Source organism: Mus musculus, chromosome 7 (genome assembly GCF_000001635.26).
Source record: "Mus musculus strain C57BL/6J chromosome 7, GRCm38.p6 C57BL/6J".
Classification (NCBI taxonomy): Eukaryota; Metazoa; Chordata; class Mammalia; order Rodentia; family Muridae; genus Mus; species Mus musculus.
In genome coordinates, this window is record NC_000073.6 from 75,308,518 (window position 1) to 75,331,419 (window position 22,902).

Here is a 22,902-nt window from a genome sequence, read left to right on the forward strand (position 1 = left end):
AGGTGTGGGCACGTATTTAATCTGTTCTCTGAGAAAAAGCCAACGAGGAGTAAGGTTGAACTAAAGGGATGTCCAGGAAGCATGTGGAAAGCAGCTATAAATGTCAGTAGCCCAAGTTGGGAAACTATTTACCGCGCCAATAGTTCATGTGCTTTCACTCCAAGTCCTGGGGAAGGCCACGTTCAAAGAAGCGCGCAGCCCGGGGCAGCAGCAAGTGCTCCTTTTTCGGTGCGCTGCTTTCCAACTCTGCTGCCCTTTGAGGCTTTTCCTAACAACCGCACCCAGAGGTCCCAGCACGGGTCTCAGCATGCCAGGCCTGGGAGCCCCGCACCACCGCGAGAATCGCCGTCCCCTACCTGGGTGGAAAATCCGCAGCGAGCCGGTCAGCAGCCGAACACCGTAAGTCTGGGCGGCAGCTCAGGCTAACGCGGTTGGTAATCCCAACCGAGGCAGGCTCTCCCTAGGGCACACCTGCATCGCCGCGCCCTCGTCGCCTTCGCTGCTGCCTCCGCTGTGCAGAGCCTCTGTGCAGCGCGCTCCCAGCACCCTGCAGCACCCCAGCCCTCCCGGGGCTCCTGAGTCTATTTAGAAGGATCAGCCAGAGCCTAGTCCAGGCACTGTGTTCACTGCGGAAAGCTCTTTGCTTCTAACTCCCTTTCAGATCCAAGGAGAGGAGTTCCGGATAGGTTGGAGGGGAGCCAGAGCCCACTCCCCGGACCCGCCCTTTCTGGATTTGCGGATGAACAGACCTGCAAACGTCTTATTCTATTAGGTTTGTTCCCAACTGACTATAAATATCTTGGTCTCTCCACCCTCCCACCTAAGGCGCCAAGGCGCATAAGACTCCAAGCTCTGTCCCCAAGCTCGGTCTTGGACTGGGGGTGTCCTCGGATTATGCCATCCCCAAACTACCCAAGATAATAGATGTTGACAAATCGTTCTGGTCTTCTTAACTCCTTTGGAACTGAAAAAGAGCTTGCTTGGCCAGCGGAGGGTCCGGGGGGTGGGGAGGGGATGAGGAAAATTTGGAGGGTTTAATATATTGGAGAAAGGCTCTAGCTGTTTCCTTCTTACCAATGCCACACGCGCGCGCACACACACACACACACACACACACACACACACACACCCGGCTCACAAACACAATGCAGCCAGCCTGGGAAGATTTTCCCAAAGCATAGGGTTCCTTCTAGAAGGAAATAAAGTCATGAACGAAGTCACCCTGGAAGTTCAAAGTCCAAATTAAACAACAGTACAGGGGCCTAGTCTTCTGTAGTGTCTGCTAAGTACCTTCCCTAATTGCTTTTCTAACTGTGAGAAGGACAACTATGAGAACGATACCATGACCAAAGGCAGTTTGGTGGGGAAAGAGTCTACTGAACTTACGTATCACCAGCACAATCCATTGAGGGAAGTCAGGGCAGAAAATGAGGGAGAGGCAACTGGGGAACACTGCTTACTGGCATGTTAGGTCTCCTTTCTTATTAAACTCAGGACTACCTGGTCAGGACTGGCACCATTCCCAGTAAGCTGGACTTCCCGTATCAGTCTCTAATTTAAAAACAAAAAAAAAAAAAAAAAAATGCCCTCACAAAACTTACCTACAGGCAATCTGATGAAGGTATTTTCCCAACTGAAGTTGCTCTTCACATATGTGTGTAGGTGTGTGTTGTTAACAAAACCAACCATTGTACCTAATTATGTCAAAGTGGAGGCAAAAGAGAAGAATCTTGCCTTTTCTCCACTCAATACTTCTGCCTCCCCAAGCTCTTCACTTCTATCACCCCCTCCAGCTACAGAAGGCTTCTCTCAGCTCCCCACCTCTTTCTTAGCCTGGGCTTGACCCTGAACCACCTTGCAAGGGCTTCCCTAGTTCCCCTCCCATAGTTGTTCCCTAAGGTGTAAGTCTAATCTTGGTTCCTTCCTGACTAAAACCAGGCCATTGGCTTCCCTTTGTCCTTAGAAACACTTCTTCCTCGTCGAGTGAACAAAAGTGTCTCCCCACTGACATCAACAGCTTCCATGCTTCACCTGATCCATTCCCCTCTACCCATTCCATTGAGTGAGAACTTGAAAGGACAATCCAGATAATTTCCTTAGTAATTCAAGGAATTTATGAACACCTACACATACCAGAGAATTAGGAAGTTATGCAGATGCCCTGTATGGTGTGTTCGAATGCCGAACCATAGGAAGTGGTACTATTAGGAAGTGAGGCTTGGTTGGAAGAAGTGTGTTGCTGTGGAAATGGGCTTTGAGGTCTCTTCTGCACAAGCTATGCCCAGTGTGGCACCCAGTCTCCTTCTGCTTGCTGCCTGTGGACCAAGATGTAGAATTCTCAGCTCCTTCTTCAGCACCCTGTCTGCCTGTACGTTGCCATACTTCCCTACCATGAGGATAACGAACTAAACCTCTAAAACTGTAAGCTGGCCCCAAGTAAACATTTCCTTTATTAGCACTGCCTTGGTCACGGTGTCTCTTTACAGCAATAAAACCTTCAATAAGACAAAGGCTAAAGTAGATTCAGAAGTCTATGTGCTGATGGATACAACTAGAGATAATCAGATTAAACTAAGTCAACCTCAGAAAGACTAATGTCATGCTTTCTCTCATTTATGGTGTCTGGTTTTATATAGACACATCAAATACCATGTGAATGTGGATGTAAATCCTACTTCAAAGTTTTAGATGTGTATATTTAGATTGACATTTATTTCAGTGATGAAGACGAAGGGAAATACTGACTTTGTGAGCTACAAAAGAAAAAATAGTTTGAATGGAAATACTCTTCCTAGATAATAGCTCCCCGGGGAGCTATCAGCAGATAATTGCTGCTAGAGTCCTATTCCTCGGAGGTGTCACTGATGCAAAGTTGCTCTTGATCTGGTAAATAAAGCTCCCACCCTAGCTCATACAAATGACCCTAAGCACATGTGGTGGATTCCACATTCATAAACGTGTGAAAGACAGCGGACAACCTCAAAGAAATAAGCATTAAAACCTATTTGGGAGAATAGGGCACTACTGGGGGAAGGAAGGGTGAGAAGAGAAGGGGTAGAGGGCAATATGCCTAAAGTCCATTACACACTTAAGCCAATACCATGTGCCTAAATAGTGGTTCTTTTTTTTTTCAATTTTTGAATTTATTTATTTAAAGGGATTCTTAATATTCTCTTTTCCCCACATTTTATTAGATATTTTCTTCATTTACATTTCAAATGCTATCCCAAAAGTCCCCTATACCCTCCCCCCACCCTGATCCCTTACCCACTCAATCCCACTTCTTGGCCCTGGCGTTCCCCTGTACTGGGGCATATAAAGTTTACAAGACCTAGGGGCCTCTCTTTCCAATGATGGCAGACTAGGCCATCTTCTGCTACATATGCAGCTAGAGACACAAGCTCTGGGAGTACTGCTTAGTTCATATTGTTGTTCCACCTATAGGGTTGCAGACCCCTTCGGCTCTTGGGTACTTTCTCTAGCTCGTATATTGGGCGCCCTGTATTCCATCCTATAGATGACTGTGAGCATCCACTTCTGTATTTTCCAGGCACTGGCAAAGCCTCACAGGAGACAGCTATATCAGGATCCCTTCGCAAAATCTTGCTGGCGTATGCAATAGTGTCTGCATTTGGTGGCTGATTATGGGATGGACCCCCAGGTGAGACAGTCTCTAAATGGCCCATTCTTTCATCTTAGCTCCAAACTTTGTCTCTGCAACTCCTTCCATGGATATTTTATTCCATCTGAATAATGATTCTTATTGTCATTTTATTTTATGTATATGGGTGTGTTATATACCACATGAGTAGAGAGTGCCCTCAGAGGTTAGGTTTCAGATCCTCTGAAACTGTAGCTACAGACCATTGTTAGCTGCCATAGGGGTACAAAGAATTGAACCCTGGTCCTTGGAAAATCAGCAAGTGCTCTTAACCTCTGAGCCTCTCTCAAGCTCCAAATAATGCTATCTTTTTAAATTATTTATTATTTTATGTGCACTGATTGGTATTTTGCCTGCATGTGTGCCTGTGTGAGGGTGTTAGTTCCCCTAGAACTAGAGTTCCAGGCAGTTGTGAGGTGCCATGTGGATGCTAGGAATTGAACCCAGGACCTCTGGAAGAGCAGCCTGTGCTCTTAACTGCTGAGCCATCTTACCAGTCTTGATAATATCTTTTTAATGTACTACAGGAAAGAGAACAAAAATAAGAAGATAAGATGAATGTCTGTAAATAAATAACTTGATAAATAAATTATTATAGGAATATTAGAATTTTACTGGAGAAAATATCTCAAAAATGAAATTAGATCTTTATATCACATATAAAAACTCATAATAAATTAAAGACCTAACTACAAGAGCTAAAATCATAAAGGCCGTACAAAAAAATTCATGACATTGTGTTTAGCAATTATTTTTTAAATACAATCCCAAAAGCCTAGAAAATTCTAATTTATTTTATCAATATGCTTGTAGTCTTAGCATTTAGGAGGCTGAGGCAGGAGGATTTCAAGTTCAAGGATAAACATCCTGTCTCAAAAAAACAAGGTCTTTGTGGTGTGAGTGTGTGTGTGTGTGTGTGTGTGTGTGTGTGTGTGTGTGTGTGTGTGTAGTAGAAATTTCTGGTTTCATTGGAGACTCAGTTGTATCATATGATGTTTTTCTGGAAACTGTCTTATGAGAGAATGGGAGGATGTCTTGCTAAGAACAGACGCATGGTACTTGTCTGGGAGTTGCCTGGTGAGAGGGAATGTGATGTTTGGAAAGAGAATAAGTATAACCCAGCAGACAGTGGACGGTGCTCTGCCATTGGTTTGCCTTGCTTTCTTCTCTGATCTTTACTTGTCATAACTTCATAGAGAGAAAGAACTTCTGCTGGAGGTCCAGCCTTGTAGTTTCTTCTGAATCAAGCCACTACTGCTGATTCATGTTTGTTGTTTTGCTAGTGGAATGGACTGCAGACAACGGATATTGGAATCACCCCCAAGGAACTGCTTCTAAACAGGTCCACATCCCCCTTGTTCTATTAAATATCTTCCTCTCATACCTTTGGTCATTGAGCTATAAGGAAGGTTGAAGCATTTGAGAACCCTTATTAAAGTAGGTTTTGAAAAATATAAGTGTGTGTGTGTGTGTGTGTGTGTGTGTGTGTGTGTGTGCGCGCGCGCGCAAGACAAAGACAGAATAGCGAAATCAGAACTCATGGTCTCTACAGATCTATTCTATGTTTGAGAAATTTTTACACAGATGCATCCTGCTTTAACTGTCTCACTAAGCTTATCACAGGACTGACCCTCCAGAGAAAGCTTTCCTCCATGTCACAAAAAGTCACAACATATTTCCATCTGCCTTCTTATGACTCCACCTAGCCTATCACAGCTCAGCATTCAACAGACTCCCTGTGTGCCAGTGCCCTGAGGGTACTTTTGAACATAAACCAACACGTGGCACCTGGCGCTATTCTAAAGTTTCTTCAGTGCAGTTCCTCTGCCCACAGCAAGCCAGGCCTCCAACATATACTCAACCTTGGCAGCTACTCCTAAGAGAAAAAGGAGTGACTTCAACTCTCTGATCTTCCTGCTTGGAACTTAGTTTACCTAGTTCTCAGTGCTTCAGGTGACCTCCGATATGTTTCCAACACTACCTTTATTATTTAATCCATTTTAGTGGATTTTTGGAGGATTTTTTATCCATTTTTTGGCATGTAATTTTTGTAGATTTTTGGCCTGAGATGAATGGCTTGTTGCCATCCATTAAATATTACCCAGAATTGAGAACCAACTTGCTGATTTTCAACCTTCACGATATTTTTATGAGATCTGCAGCTTTTTCCAGCAGGTTATGTAACCTGTCAAAGTGTGAATAATAATAAGTAGTGAAATCAGAGAGATGTATAAGCTGTCTGGACCCCAAACCATCAGTGGTAAGGACCCCACAATCTATGGTCTCTAATGTTGAGAACAGCCTTCTCTTTAAGGGAAAAGAAATAGAATTCTGGTGTCTAACTAAGAATCTAATGAGATATCAGTTTTAAAAGACTCTTGTGATCTGCTTTGAGCCAAATGCATAAAAAATTGTTATAAATTTGTGGCACATCTCTCACCAAAATTCTAGTGTAGAAATTAAATTAGTTTTTTCCTATCCCTCAGTAGCCAGAGCACAAACTGCACATGCCCAATAGGGGTTCCCATCCCCATTTTCTGAAATAAACACAAGCATTCATTCAATTGTCAGCGTCTTCCTTTCACAGAAGATCACTAAGTGTGACAATTTACTTCATTAATATGAGTATGTCTCAGAAAGCATGTTTATTTTGTCATTTCACTTTTGAAATGTAAATACATCAACAACTTAAACTCTGCTTAAAAGACCAAAAGTTACTGCTGGTGGATGTAGGGAAAGCTACAGTGTGTTTGTGTTTTACAAAAGGCCAGACACAGGTGAGAGGCCACAGGCCACCAGCCAGCTTCTAGCTCCTGGCTGCAAAGGACAAGTGACGGCTGAAGTGTAGCAGAGGCCATCACCCTCTGAAAAGTCCTGGGATTCATGCTGCAGGCCTTTGACTAACAGAAACGTGATCCTAATCCCTTCTGTGGTTTTTCTAGGAGAATGAATCTCCTCCACTCCATGGACTGCCAGAGAGGCATTTAAGATAGTAAAAGACCCAGAATTCGCTCTGATTTAGAGTGTTGGGGGAGATGTGTGTGCTTGCATGCACGCATGTGTGAGTATATGCGCATGCACTCTGAGGTGCATGTGTTTGCCTATGGATATGTACAGAAGCCAGAGGTCAACCTCAGGCTCTTCAACAGGCACTATCTGCCTTGTTTTGTGAAACAGGGTCTCTCATTGGCCTGAGTGAGTCGCACTGATCAGGCTTGTGAGGCTGGCCCTTGAGCACCAGGATCTACCTGTGTCTGCCTCCACAGTGTGTCCTTGTGCCCAGCTTTTTGTTGTTTGTTTGTTTGTTTGTTTGTTTGTTTTTGCATGGGTTCCTGGTTCAAAATCAGGTCCTTGTGATTGTACGGCAAGCTCTTACCATCATTGCTATTTCTCCATGCCTGGGAGTTGATTTCTAGGAAGGAAATATAGCCCAATACTGAAGGTAAATCAAACAAATTCTAAAGAAAGCCATGGTCTGCAGATTTTTAATACGAAATCAGAAGTAGGAGGAAGGGAGTGTGCATGGTCTCAGCTCGGGATATGCAGTGTTCCTGTTGCCTTCTCCTGCTTCCCAGTCAACTAGAGGAGGCAGTGACAATGCCCATGCCCTGACAACTGCTGACAGACTTCCTGTTCATCCTAAACTGTATCAACTGTATAAATTGTGATGATTCCATATCATCAGCATTAAAATGCCACTGCCCTGTATAAAGATGCTCTCAACAATAATGTCTGCTGGAGTAATCAACTCAACAGGCACCTTTAAACATCGTGCTTGCCACTGAAAGGTAGTCTATGTGTGTTCTTGCTTATCTCAAAAATCCTGCAGGTAGTTACACACACCATTTTTATTTTAGAGATCAAAAAGCTTAGAGTGCTCAGGTGATTTTCAAGTAGTAGCTGATGAGATGGAAAGGCACATCATACTCTCTCCACAAAATCACTCCTGTAGTGACCCGTCCAGCAGGTCCAGTTATTCGAGGGTCTTGAGGGGACCTTCTCCTAAGAACCAAATGGGGGGAGGGAGAGACGAGAACCAAGTGCAATGAATGACACACGGAAGCAGTCTGATTATCATCAAGGTCTCACTGTATTCAGCAAGGCTCAAGGCTTAAATGCACAAGCAAAGGAGGAAGTACTTCTCAGCAGGAGGGATGGGGTAGTGGAAATTTTTCTTTTGGCGTCTACACAGGGAAGCAGGAACTTGGTGGTATCAGGGTACATCTTGTGGTCAGGACATCCAGCGCTGACTTAGGGCTGGAACAATATGTGGTTGTTCTCGGAGCGGTGCATCGGTGGCCCGCTTTTGACCCCCTTTTCTTCTCAGGGGGAGAGGCCCAATTCGGAGATCAAGGCAATAGAGTTGTCTTAATAGCTCCCAACACTGTAGCCATACAACACTGGCTCTTACATAGATTAGTTCCAAAGTGCTGACACATCGATCTATTCCTCATATTTCCTATTTATTCTCTCTTGTACATCTTCCCAAACGCACCTTCTCCTCCCAATGCTGTCGGAGCTCTTGGCTGTAACAGCCAATTTGTCAGCTAAGCTTTGATGAGATGTTACCTTCTTGCAGAAACCTTCCCTGTGTTCTGGCTCCCACTGTACCTCTCATGACAATCCTCCCTTCCGGGTATGTACAAATTGCCTGTATGTCTACTATGTCTTCATTTACTAACTGAATGCATCGTTATTCTCTTCAGACATAGGGACCACAAAAATGACTACAAGCAATGTCATAGAACATGTGTTAAAAATAAACTATATTTTGATAATGATATATAATATATAAATGTCACAATAAAACGTACTTGCTTATGTGCTAAACAAAACTAATTTAAAAATATATTTCAGTGACTATTTTTTGGTTTTTGTTTTTCTGGGTTTCTTTTTTTATTAGATATTCTCCTTATTTACATTTCAAATGTTATCCTCTTTTCTGGTTTCCCCTCCCAAAACCCCCTATCCCATCCCCTTTTTCCCTGCTCACCAACCCACCCACTTCTGCTTCCTGATCCTGGCATTCCCCTTCACAGGACCAAGGGTCTCTCCTCCCATTGATGGCCAACTAGGCCATGCTTTGCTACATATGCAGCTAGAGCCATGAATCCCACCATGTGTTTTCTTTGGTTGGTGGTTTAGTCCCTGGGAGCTCTGGGGGTACTGGTTAGTTCATATTGCTGTTCCTCCTATAGGGTTGCAACCCCCTTCAGCTCCTTGAGTCCATTCTTCATTGGGGACCCTGTGCTCCATCCAATGGATGGCTGTGAGCATCCACTTCTGTATTTGTCATGACTATTTTTAAATATACACTTATATTACGGCTGACCTTTGTAAGTACTTACTACATACCAGCCACAGTACTAAACTACTTTCATGTTCTGGTTTATTTAGTCTTCACAGCAACATCGTAAAGTAAGTCCCCTTGCCTTCTTGAACTAAGAATAGAGACTCACAGAGGAGTGAAACAAGCTCCAGAGGTCACGTGGCTGGCTGGAGAGATGGCTTAGCAGTTAAGACCCTTTCTTCCAGAGGATCATGGTTTGATTCCCAGGACCCACATAGCAGTTCACAGCCAGTTCCAGGAGCTCTGATACCTTCTTCTGGCCTCTTTAGGTACCAGGCACACACATAGTACACAGATATTCATGCAGGCAGAACACCTATACCTCCAGATCAGAAGTTTGGCAATCTATCTCAAGAAATTTTACTTGTAAAACCATTGCTGAACCCGTATAGGTTGTGGGACAGGATGAGGAAATGTCCTGTAGAATGACCATGAAGAGGCCAGAAAATGAGGGTACAAGAAACATTGTGGTATACTGTAGGAACTCAATAATGCCAGCTATAATATAAATATATATTCTTTAAAATGTATATTGAAATGTGTACTTAAATGTTTGGTTATACATAAAGAAATGAACTGCATTGTAACATTTTTAGATATATGTATTAATATTAAAACAGGGATTTTTTTGGTAAACCTGATATGTAATTTTATATATAGTCATTTTTGTGTTTCCAGTTTCTAAAGGGAATATGTTCCATGAAGAAATGAAGACACAGTTCAAAGAATCTATACTCCATCCAATCCAGGCTTCTTCAGCAATTGTGGAGTTTAGAAGGATGTAAATTCTGTGTGCAGCCCATTACTGACCTAAGGCTGGTGATTAGCAACTCTAGAGGTAAACCAGCCCCCTTGCTTATGACTTATTCAGAAACTCAAGCCTAACAGCATTTCTTTGCCACAGAGATTGATTTTAGAAGGTTTGCAGGGTCTGGCTAAATAAAGAACCACTCCTGGAAGGCCTGTCTCTGGTTCATTGCTTTTGAAAGAGGAAGTGGAGAACTCTGCTTGCTGCTGGCAGCCATTCTAAGCCATGTTGAGGACCAGCATCTGCATGAAGGCTGCTGCCTTAGCCCAGGCTCCTCCATCCACACCCTTGCTTCCTCTTGCACCTGCTCCTCATCACAGTTCTCCATCCCAGAAAGTCTCAGTGACAGTCACAGTGCAATGCCTCCAAGGCAGTGGGCTCGCATCAGATTCCATCCTGAGGAATTGCTTTCCAAGACACTTCCCAGTGCCAAATGCCGTTGACTATTTTTCCCCTGAAAGCGTAGCCTTTGCATGCAGAACTCGGAGTGCAAGGGTAGGTATAATCTCAAGGATGAAATAGAAGAGGAAGAAACGCACAGTTAAGAGCTTATTATTCCACTAGTCACTCCTGTCAACAAGTGAGCATTAACCTCGCAGGAAATTTCTGAAGAAACATATAAAACATGACATAGAAATGTTGCCCAGGGGTTAGAAGAGTGAAGCATTGACATGCCAGCTTTCACCCCACATCAGTCAAAGGGTGCACTGTGTGCTGTGAACTTCTCTTTATGCACAAGTGTCCAGATGATCAAATGATGGATTCTCCCTGAGTGTGGCTCATCTAGTATGAGAAATGCCCTAGAAGTCAAATACATACATACATGTATACATTTGTCCAATATATAATATATGATATGTAATATATAGTATATAGTATAATATATAATATATATAGACTAGACAAATGGTGACAGGGATGAGGAAGCTTGATGGTAGAGTACTTGCTTAGCCTGAGGAAGGCCCTGGCTTCAATTCCAAGCACCACCAGAGACAGAGATGGGGAGAGAACAGAAAAGGCAGAAAGAGAGAGAGCAGATAAATCATGAACAGTATGTTGTGGCATAAGTGGTAACAGAAAGGCTGCTAAAGAGATAAGGATTGTCAATCGGTTCCCCTTAATTTTAGCACATCGTTCATCCTCCAAAATAGCATATAAACACTAAATTCCTAGTTGCTTTCATCTTCTTAAAAGTGGACCTCAAGGGAGCCAGGAGATGTAAGGCTACACAGGTTTACAGTCATGAAATCTGTCCTGTTTAACCCATTTAGGACATGATTTAGAATACTTTTACTCACTGGCTTATTAAGATTTTCCTCGGAGATTCATTAATGGCGGCTCCTGCAGAGAAAGTTAGATAGAAGGCAGTTCAGCTATGAATTAGACTAGCATCCTGATCAAACAGAATCTCTATAGATCGGATGCCACTTACAAGCTAATTTAACTAAGCTTGGATCTCCCGCATTAATAACTCCATAATTCATAGTTGCAAATAGTTACAGTTCATTGCACAGGCTCATTTTGTTCTCCTGAGGGAAATGCTCGGCTTGTGGGGAATCCTGTGGCTTAGAAATGGGAAATGTGTGCCTGGGTAGCTTGTAACACTAAAGCCACATACCTGGAACTTGGTTTGCCTTCACTTCTCGAAATAGAAGGGCAATAGATGACCAGCTGGGTATCACTGGCTGACCCTCTTATCCAAAAGTGTTTGGGACAAGTTCTTCCTTTAAATGCAAGAGCCTGTGACAGTGTGAGCACTGCCATGGCAATTGCTTGTTTGTTTGCAAGGCAATGGGTACCATAGTGATGTTTTCATACAAACATGTCACTCTGTTTTCTTCCTGTTTCCCACCCCCTCACCACTCCACTCTTCTCAGTCCCCCTAAATAGCTCCTCTTTGTGCTTTAAAGTGATATATACTTCCTTTTCCTCTTTTGTTCCCTCCCTTTAGACTTTTTTCTCCCTACTCATAGTTCCCTTTCTACTTTCATATCATACAAGCATGCAGACATACATATATACATGCATACAATTCAGACTCTGCAAATAAGACAAAGCACATGGTATTTGTCTTTTTTTTTTTTTAATTCTGGCCTATCTCACTTAACACAATTATCTCTAGATCCATCCATTTTCCACAAAGGAAATGTCAACAGCCTATGTTCTGGTGATAACTCTACTGCAAACAATGTTGCTCTAAGAATGAAGAAATTCAGCAGGACTTGGGTTAACTTGAGTAACAGGATTAGATCATTTTAAGAAGGGCTGTTCCTTGCTCCCAGGTTGTCCCTACCATATCACCTGCAGAGATTCTTATGTTGCAACACTTAAAATATTATAGATTACAAACTCCCCAAACTCACTCCTAGCCCTGTAGCAGTCCACCTGCAAAATCCTGTCTTCCCTCTCTGCCTCCATCCCCTAGCAACTTCACAGACAACCTTCCTCCCTCACCCCACCCCTTTGTGTCAGCCACCAATACCTAGAGTCACTCTCTACCTGGAAGCCTGTTGGCCATGCTGACCAATTATCTCTAGATAGACAATCAACCTTTACTCTGCTTCCTGTCCACCATTGCAAACTCTCCAATCTCCACTCCATCTTTTTTTTTTGGAGGGGCGGGGGGTTTCAAGACAGGGTTTCTCTGTATAGCCCTGGCTGCCCTGGAACTCACTCTGTAGACCAGGCTGGCCTCGAACTCAGAAATCCGCCTGCCTCTGCCTCCCAAGTGCTGGGATTAAAGGCGTGCGCCACCACACCCGGCTCCTCTCCATCTTTATAGTAACCATCCTTCCCTTTCTGACATTACCTCTTGGAGAATCCACAGATCCAAATTGCAAACCCAGCTTTCTTTCTTCTTGTAGACCTTCTCAGCCCCACTCTTCTTGCACATCCTCACTCCTTTTTGTCGGCCCCTAATACCTAAAAGCATGTTCTATCCTGGATCCTCAGTGGCCACACCTAGCAGGGTCCCCCTCCCAGTATTTCCTCCCAGGCAACACATACCCACCACAATCTCCTAAGATCCAGAAATGGCGACATATAGCAAGGGATAGAACACTCACCCAACAAAGACAAGATCAGGTATCAACACCTAGAATTACAATAATTACAATCATTTCAAACCCAGATGCCTAGACACCCGCAGAAAAACAGAGTCAATAACAGCCAGGACAATATGTCTCCATCAGAACCCAGTAACCCTACTACAGTAGGCCCTGAGAAGTACAACACAGCTGAAACACAAAACAAGGACTTCAAAATAGCCTTTAATGAATATGTTAGAGATCCTTAAAGAGTAAATGAAGTCCTTAAAGAAACCTAGAAAACACAAAGATTGGAGTGAAATGAAGAAAACAGGTCAAGACCTGAAAGTAGAAATGGAGTCATTAAAGAAAACCCAAACTAAAGTAAAACTGGAAATGAAAAATGTAGGAACTCAAACAAAAACCTCAGAGGCAAGCCTCACCAACAGAGTACAAGAGATGGAAGAAAGAATATCAAGAAACGAATGCAAGATATAAAAATAGATACCTCAAATAAAGAAGATGTTAAATTTAAAATCATCATCATTATCCAGGACAAAACATCCAGGAAATCGGAGACACTGTGAAAATAATCTAACTTACAAATAATAGGAAAGAGGAGGAAGAAAAAGAGGAAGGAGGAGGAGGAGGAGAGGAAGAAGAAGAAGAAGAAGAAGAAGAAGAAGAAGAAGAAGAAGAAGAAGAAGAAGAGGAGGAGGAGGAGGAGGAGGAGGAGGAGGAGGAGGAGGAGGAGGAGGAGTGGGAGGGGAGGAGAGGAAGAGGAAGATGAGAGGAGGAGAGGAAGAGGAAGATGAGAGGAGGAGAGGAGGGAGGGAGAGGGTCGAGGGAGAGGGAAGGGAACAGAAGGGGGAAGGGGAGGGGAGAGGGAGAGGGAGAGGGAGAGGGAGAAGAAGCCCACATCAAAAGAACAAAAATATTTTCTTATTAAAATTAATTTATTTTGATTTTATGTACATTTATGTTTTGCCTGCCTGTATGTCTGTATGAGGGTATCAGATCCTCTGCAACTAGAGTTGCAGACAATTATGAGCCACCATGTGGGTTCTGGGAATTGAACCTGTGTCTTCTAGAACAGCAGCCAGTGCTCTTAATCACTGAACCATCTCTCCTGTCCCCAAAATACGTTTTCAACGAAGTTGTAGAAAAAAATTCCCTGACCTAAAGAAGGAGAAACTTACCAAGGTACAAGAGGCAGACAGAACACTAAATAGACTGGACCAGATAAGAAATTAGCCACAACACATAATAAACAAAACACTAAATTATAAAGCAAAGACAATATTAAAAGCTACAAAGAAAAAAAGACAAGTAACATGTGAAGGCAGACCTATTAGAATAGCACCTGACTTCAGAATGGCTAAGATCAAAAACTCAGGTGACAGCAGATGCTGGCGAGGATGTGGAGAAAGGGGAACACTCTTCCATTGTTGGTGGGATTGCAAGCTTGTACAACCACTCTGGAAATCAGTCTGGCAGTTCCTCAGAAAATTGGACATAGTACTACCGGAGGATCCAGCATTACCTCTCCTGGGCATATATCCAGAAGATGTCCCAACCGGTAAGAAGAACATATGCTCCACTATGTTCATAGCAGCCTTGTTTAAAATAGCCAGAAGCTGGAAAGAACCCAGATGTCCCTCAACAGAGGAATGGATACAGAAAATGTGGTACATTTACACAATGGAATACTACTCAGCTATTAAAAAAATGAATTTATGAAATTCCTAGGCAAATGGATGGACCTGGAGGGTATCATCCTGAGTGAAGTAACCCAATCACAAAGGAACTCGCACAATATGTACTCACTGATAAGTGAATATTAGCCCAGAAACTTAGGATACCCAAGATATAAGATACAACTTGCCAAACGCATGAAATTCAAGAAGAACGAAGACCAAAGTGTGGACACTTTACCCTTTCTTAGAAATGGGAACAAAACACCCATGGAAGGAGTTACAGAGACAAAATTTGGAGCTGTGACGAAAGGATGGACCAGCTTGTGATTGCCATATGCAGGGATCCATCCCATAATCAGTTTCCAAATGCTGACACCATTGCATACACTAACAAGATTTTGCTGAAAGGACCCAGATATAGCTCTCTCTTGTGAGACTATGCCGGGGCCTAGCAAACACAAAAGTGGATGCTCACAGTCAGCTATTGGATGGATCACAGGGCCCCCAATGGAGGAGCTAGAGAAAGTACCCAAGGAGCTAAAGGGATCTGCAACCCTATAGGTGGAACAACATTATGAACTAACCAGTACCCTGGAGCTCTTGACTCTAGCTGCATATGTATCAAAAGATGGCCTAGTCGGCCATCACTGCAAAGAGAGGCCCATTGGACTTGCAAACTCTATATGCCCCAGTACAGGGGAACGCCAGGGCCAAAAAGGGGGAGTGGTGGGTAGGGGGTTGGGGGGTGGGTATGGGGGACCTTTGGGATAGCATTGGAAATGTAAACGAGGAAAATACCTAATAATAAAAAAATAATTAAAAAAAAGATTGACAAGAAAAAAAAAAAAGAATAGCACCTGACTGAAAAACATAATCAGAATATACTGTACAGAAAAATATTTTCAATAAAAAAATAAATGAAAACTTTAGAAACTGCTACGGGGAAGGGAAAATCCTGTCTAAGGGAGGATAACCCAGGCAAGACCAGTCAGAGAGGAGAGGGACTCGGGAAAGCCACTAAAAGTCCAACCAGAGCATGGTAGGAGGTTTGGTCTCTGGTTTCCTCTCTAAAAATACAAATATATGCAGATACACAGGTACAGGCACACACAGAGACACACACACAGACACACACATACACACACACAGACACACACAGACACACAGACACACACACATAGACACACACAGACACACACATACACACACAGACACACACACACACACAGAGACACACAGACACACACACACACACACACCACACACACCACACACACACACACAGACACCACACACACAGACACCACACACACACACACACACACACCTTGCTAAGTAAAGATGCCCTTTACTCTTATGTGTTAAAGTTATATTCAGTATTTACTTTCCTAAAATGTTCTTCAGCTAAGTGTGATAGCATATGTCTGCAACCTCACCACTTTGGGGGGCTGTGACAAGAGGATCAGAGTTCAAAACCAACCTGGATTAGATAGCAACTCCCCTTTCAAAATAACCAATAATATAAAAGCATTATTCTATTAAAACTTGTATTTCTTCCTTATTTATTTTTTTGTATTTTTAGTTAGCCTACAAGCAATAGGCTTTATTATAATATTTCCATACATAATTTGTCTGGGTTGATCCTCATCCCAGACTCTCCTCTCCATCCCCGACCCCCTTATCACTTCCTACCCTATAAGCCCCTTTATAATTTCATGCTGCACACACACTATTTCTCTTCCTTGCTTTCCTGACACTTTTTTCCCTCCTTGTGATGTCCTTTTTATTGACATGATTGATTGATTTCTATTTTATAATGTGTATGGATGTTTTGCCTGCATATATGTCTGCATACCACATACATGCTGTGTCCATGAGGGCCAGAAGGTCTCAGACAACCAAGATCCTGAGTTACAGACTGCTGTGAACCACCAGGTGAGTTATGGGAATTAAACACAGGTCCTCTGAATGAACAGCACATGCTCTTAACCATTGAGCCATCTCTCCAGTCTCATGTAATCTCCTTTTTAGTTTTATGACCTATACCTACACTCATATCCACATATTTATACATATGTAACACTCAAAAGCCTAGGATCTATAGAGAACATGATATTTGTCTTTCTGAGTCCAGACTACATCACTTAATAGAATAATTTAGGGTCCACCTATTTTTCGGCAGATTTCATAATCTCACTCATTTTTGGCTGGATAAAATTCCACTATTTATATGTCCCACATTTTCAGCATCTAGTTGTCTATACTGGTACAGTCTCCTTGCTATTGTGAATACAGCAACACAAATGTACAGGTATCTCTGCAATAGAGGTCCCTTGGGTATATGCTGAGAATAGTATAGCTAGGTCATATGATAATTCTGTTTTTAACTCTCTGAGAAACCACAACACTCATTTTCAGTTTATGTACGCACCAACAGGGAACAAATGTTCCCCTCCCCCCATATTCTCACCACCATTTGTTGTTGTTTGATTCATTGATGATGTTCTAACCTTGGTAAGATGGAAACTCAAAATAGTTAGAATTTCCCTAATGGAACAATTTCAAATATTTATTGTCCATTTGTGTTTCATCTCTTGAGAACTGTCTGTTCTGTTGCTTACCCATTTATTGATGCTTGATTGGTTGATTGGTTGATTGATTGATATTAACCCCTGTTTGGAGTACAGCTGACTAAAATTTTTCCTCCATTTTTTTTAGAGTGCCTCTTCATTCTGCTGATGGTTTCCTTTGCCATGCAGAAGTGAAAAGCTATATTCCTAAGTCAAATTTTCAAATTAATGACATTCAACCCTCTGAGAGTTCATCTTCATTGTCAACTTGACTGAATTTAGAATCACCATGGGAACACACCTCTGGGTGTGTCTATGAAAGCATGTTGAGAAAGAATTAACTGAGAATAGAAAACCAGCTCTAATGTGGGCACCACCACTCCATGAACTCAATAGCAAAGAAAGCGTGAGCTGAACACCAGCACTCATGCCTCTCTGCCTCCTGACTGTGGATGTAATGGGACCAACACTACAACTTCCTAAATGTGATGGGCTGTACCTTCAGCTGCAGCCAAACTAAACCCTTCCATATATGGATTTTGTCAGATATTTTGCCATAGCAGTGAGACACTAACTAGCTTACCCATAAGCCATGAAGTTAGGTATCTTGACAAAGCACACTAACCTTGTTTAATTCCGTGAAGAATAGTATCTCTTGAGCACTTCCCATTGGCTTGGCTTCCAGGGACACTGGCAAGCAATGCTTTGCCCTACCAAGATTTGTAACTATGAGTTTCTGTATAGTCTTAAAGAAAAATACAACCTTTGGGACAATAGTGAAACTAATAACCAACTTGGTACATTTTATGGATCCGGGTCTTGTTTCTTCTGCATCAGTGCATTCTGGATCTTTATGTTCCATCTTTCCCTTCCTGACTCCATTTCCATAGCTGTCTACTCAGGACACCACGATTAGCTTAGTCTTCAACTTGCTGAATTCTTGGCTGGAGCCACCTAAATGCACCCTCCCTGAGGACTAGCCGTCATGGTACCAGAAGGTGCCAAACAAGCTTCCAAAGGAGGTAGGTAACCAACAGTCCTACCAAGCTATGTCACCTATGAACCACATCAATGACTAGCATGACACAATAACTCTCAGAGTACACTCTCGGGTGACACACATATCCTGGCAGTAACCAACAGCTCTCTAATTGGACTTAGGACCCACTCAACAGGAGAGAAACAATGCCTGGTATCAAAAACCTAGCAAAGTCCTCAGTGCTAGCTAAGCCATGGTTATTGGAGGAGAATCTACACCACAACTAATCCTTAACAATAATTCGTAAACATTTGTCATTATAATTACAAATAAGTATAGTCTTCGGCCCTCGTCAAGAAAACTTCTTTTTGCAGCAGGAATCACCAAGAAAGGTGATAATAACCAACCAAACTGCAGAGCTGTGAAGTCCAGTCCCAGTGGATATATGTACAAAATATTCCTGCACCTAAGGGCAGGAAACATTGAAGAAGAGGAGATGGAAATATTGCAAGAGCCAGAGGATCAGGGAGTTTGCTATGAGATTGTGTCTCCTAGGAATGTCAGAAGCTGCACCCATGGAATCTCACCCAACACAGCTGCCTAAACATGCAGATCGGGGATGACACCAATCTAGACCAGGGAAATCCTACAAGGTCTCAACCCTACACAAGAACTTAGGGACCTGAGGAGAGCTTAGAATGGGAGAAGTGGCCCTCCTCATGGAAGAGCACACCAACCTATTGTCCCACGCCAAACAGTCAGCCCTGAAGTAGCATTATACAGACTGAACAGGTTATATTTAGGAATATATAGGTATATAGGTATATGCATGCAGTAACAGTAGAAAAAGGAGACCATGATTTGAAGGAGAATGGGAAGGGACTCAAGAAAGGAAAGGGAAGGGAGAGATGTATTAAAATAGAGTCTCAAAAATAACAAATTTTTAAGTATACATCAGGTATTTGTACTGTTCTTTCCATGACTGCTTTAATAAAACCTGATGCATATCAAAAATTAATTAATAAATATTTGGACAGCAATTTTTCTTTGTCTTTATTCTTCTCTCGTGCAATACATCCCAAACAGACCTTCCCTGCCTTCTCCTCCCCTCCCTCCCTCCCAGTTTCCACCATACCTCCCTTGCCCCCTGATCTGCTGCTCCTCCATTTCCCTTCAAACGAGAGCAGAACACCCAGCTATATCAATTGAACATGGCATAACAAGATGCAATAAGACTAGGCACAAACCCTCAGTAGAAGGAAAAGGTCCCACAAGCAAGCTAAAAAAAAAAAAAGTCAGAGACACCCCCACTTCCACTGTTAGAAGTCTCACAAAAACTCCAAGCTGTACAACCACAGCATATATGCAGAGGGCCTCGTGCACACCAAAGCATGCTCCTTTGGTCTCTGTGAGTCCCTCCACCCCAATATTTTAGCTCAATTGTCATCATGTAAGGAAACCGCCCTAGCTGGATAAAGTGATTCCCCTCTAGCCTTCCAAATATTTAATCATAAGTATACCATGTGTACAGGTTACACCATAGCACTTATCAGCTTTTACTGTGGATATAAATTGGTTGCCCAGGTTTTTAGATAGGCTTATGCTCCTTCAGCCAAAAGCTATCTCTGTCCTATTTTAGCTTTCTATCTTTGTAACCTCAACACAGATGATGATGGTGTGTGTGTGTGTGTGTGTGTGTGTGTGTGTGTGTGTGTTACTGAACTAAAAATATTTGATGTCACCTTAAAGGCTCAGCTTACATCAAGCCACCTTGCAGAAATCATCCCCCACCATGTATGTGGAGGCCAAAGGGCAGCTGTGGGAGTTGGTTCTCTCCTTCCACTATGTGTGTCCCAGGGATCAAATTCAGGTCATCTGGAGGCAAGCATCTTTACCTGCTGAGCCAACTCACTGTCCCATAATATTTACTTAAGTGGAAGAAAATTTTACTTAAATCTTTTACACCTTCCAGTTTTATTAGAATAGGTATGTGTTCCTTCTAGTCACGCAGAAATACAAAATGCATTGAAATTTACCAGTTCTCTCAAACATGAATGAGGAGGAAAACTCAGAGTGACCATGTAGAGGAAAATTCAGAGTGACTCGTACTTCCAAGTCAGGAAATGTTGGAGGAATGACACACTTCTGCTCTCTGGCACAAACTAAATTTGTTCTGCTGTAACAATCTGCAGCAAAGGGACTGTGACTCTTCCTGGCTGGTGTCTTTCTTGGGTTGCTCTCCCAATCCCCTGGCCACTATAACCCAGAGCTTAATAATAAATGTAACTTGGTGATGCTGTCATGCATAATTCAACACTTATTGACTTGCAAGGGACCAGCATTCTCCAAGTGTTTGCAACAAAGCCATTAGTCTTCTATGCTTTTCATATGTGAAGACAACTCAGAACCAACTTGCCATCAGAAACGCAAGAGGACGAAGGCTACTAACAGCTGAGGAATCTACTTAGAAACAGCCAAGCTCAAAGCAGGAGCTTATTTTATATACTCCAGGCACCACACATTCACAGACAGGGAGTGAGAAACCAAGATGTGTATCTAGCCAGGAATCACGTTTCCATGGAGATCTCATAACTCCTGCACCTGCCTTTCTTCTCTTAGCCAGGGTGTTGTGTCCATTTGGTCTCTGCAGGCTTTGCCCATCTGCAATGCAGCTGGGGCCTCAGCTGCTTAAAGACTGCTAATAAGCCTAGAAAATTAACCCAAAAGCCAGACAATAATGTTTACAGTAATTATCTTGTGATTGATTGTCATATATTGTTTTTTTTTTTAATTTAGAGACAAAAAGACTCGGGACCATTTCTCATTGGCAGTAGCAGCAAAACACTGGAAATCACTTTAATGTTCAACATGAGGGGAGTTTTGAAGTCAATAGTGGCGTATAGCTGCATGTGACGAGACACTTTAAAGTGTGAAATCACTTTCTGGAAGATGATTTAATGGAGAGGAGAATGTATATGAGAAAACACAGCCTCCGACCTGAGTCTACAGAGTAACTCCAATATGCAGATGAAGATGAGAGTTTCATGCTTCAAGGAACTGATTTTATACAATTCCTCCAAAGTCTGGAGCATAGGATTTCAATGTAGCCTCTCTACTGCCCTTCCAGGGGTCAGATAGGCTTGCAAATGTTTGAAGAGTAACACTGACCACACAAAGTCATCCAGACAGACTAGCAGAGTCTCAGAGAACAGATGGCCAATGAGAGAATTGGTCCATGTGCCAAAGACCCGCTGGCTGATCTCTGTGGGTGTTTCCACGGCATGGGAGGAAGGGAACTATTGGCTTTATTCTGTGGCACTAGAAATTCAAACACACACAGAAGGCCAGTGGTCTCTGGGTTCATCCTGACCCAGTTCCATCCTCGTAGCTGGCAGATGATGCTCACTGGAGTAAGGCCCAGGCAGCAGCTTTGCTCAGTCTTCCTTGCTAAGCCCTGTGATTCTGCCCACAGTCACTAGCCTATTCCTTTGTACAGGTTCTATGTACACCCTAGCTGAAATATCTTTTTTTTTTTTTTTTGGAGGATGGAGAGATGATTCACCGCTTAAGATCACTTGTTGCTCTTGCAACCCACAAGATGGCTCACAACCATCTGTAACTCCAGGTGCAGAAGATTTAATGCCCTCTTCTGATCTCCATGTGCACTAGGCACATACAAGATACATAGACATACATGCAGACAAAACACTCATACATATAAAATAAGTAAATATAAAAACAATTTTATTTCAAAGAATTGTTATTATTATTATTATAAAGGATCTCATTACTGTGTAGTCCTAATTGGCCTGAAACTCTGTATATACACCAGGCTGGCTTCAAACTCAGATCTACCTGCTCCTGCCTCCCAAGTGCCAGGATGGGATTAAAGCATGCGCTACCAGGCCTGGCTTATTTTTATCCTTTGTCATTTATGTGCTATGTTTGTGCCCTGTGTGGGTTTGTGCACATTGAGTGATGATGCCCATGGAATCAAGAAGAGAGTATTGAATCCCCTAGTGATGGAGTTATAGGCAGTTATAAGTCATCTCATGTGGGTGCTAGGGACTGAACTCATATCTTCTGAATGCAATATGTATTCTTTTTAATTGTTTTGCTTTGGTTTTTGTTTTGTTTTGTTGAAACAGGGTCTCTCTTATGTAGACCTGGCTGTCCTGGAACTTGATATATAGATCAGGCTGGGCTTGAACTCAGAGATCCTCCTGCCTCTGCTTCTCAAGTGCTGGGATTATAGGTGTGCACCACCACACCTGGCAATATGTACTCTTAGCCACTAATCCAATTCTCCAGTCCCATCTGGAGCTTCTTCATCTTCTCTGGCAGGGGAACGCTTCCATCCTTTTTTCTTCTTCATCATCTTGTTTAACGCACATAAGCGTATGCACTGGACACTTTGAGGTGAGGGTTTTCAAACTATTCATATCCAAAGCTTGAGAACACATCTCTGTTAGGTTTCAAAGAACAGTGTTGAGCATTTGAAAAGCAATAGAATGGAAATTTGGTAAGGAATGACATGGACTGAGGGCCAGGGAATACAATGGGAAAAGTACCATAACAATGGTAATCAGACTTGCCTCCTGCCACATAAATATTTGTGCATGGTAAATATCAGAAAGAGAGACACTCCATTAACAATCATTACAACTTTTATTTCAGTATGGAGGGATGGAAGATTCTTTAGACATACTTTTTCAAGTTTTCTGCAATAAGCATATTCTGCCATAGAGATGCAGTCTACATCAGTATCTGTTTCCAATGACAGTGTGTAACATGAAAATAAAATCACATAT

The 22,902-nt window shown here is 42.6% G+C and overlaps 1 protein-coding gene and 1 long non-coding RNA gene across 3 annotated transcripts in view; one reads left to right on the forward strand and one right to left on the reverse strand.

Annotated features, from left to right (window-relative positions):
- Sv2b (synaptic vesicle glycoprotein 2 b) overlaps positions 1–745 on the reverse strand; it is a 194,369-nt gene extending 193,624 nt beyond the window's left edge. Inside the window, exon 1 of the mRNA NM_153579.4 lies at positions 357–745. The gene's annotated coding sequence lies outside the window, so the exon portion shown is untranslated. The remainder of the gene's footprint in view (positions 1–356) is intronic.
- On the forward strand, positions 179–22,902 carry 1500012K07Rik (RIKEN cDNA 1500012K07 gene). 2 transcript variants are annotated; one of them, NR_045812.1, is made up of 3 exons: positions 179–399; positions 3,551–3,661; positions 9,690–9,968. It is a non-coding gene; the product is annotated as an RIKEN cDNA 1500012K07 gene (long non-coding RNA). The 2 variants fall into 2 exon arrangements; NR_045814.1 differs by lacking the exon at positions 9,690–9,968 and adding an exon at positions 20,888–22,902 and having other exon boundaries at positions 185–399.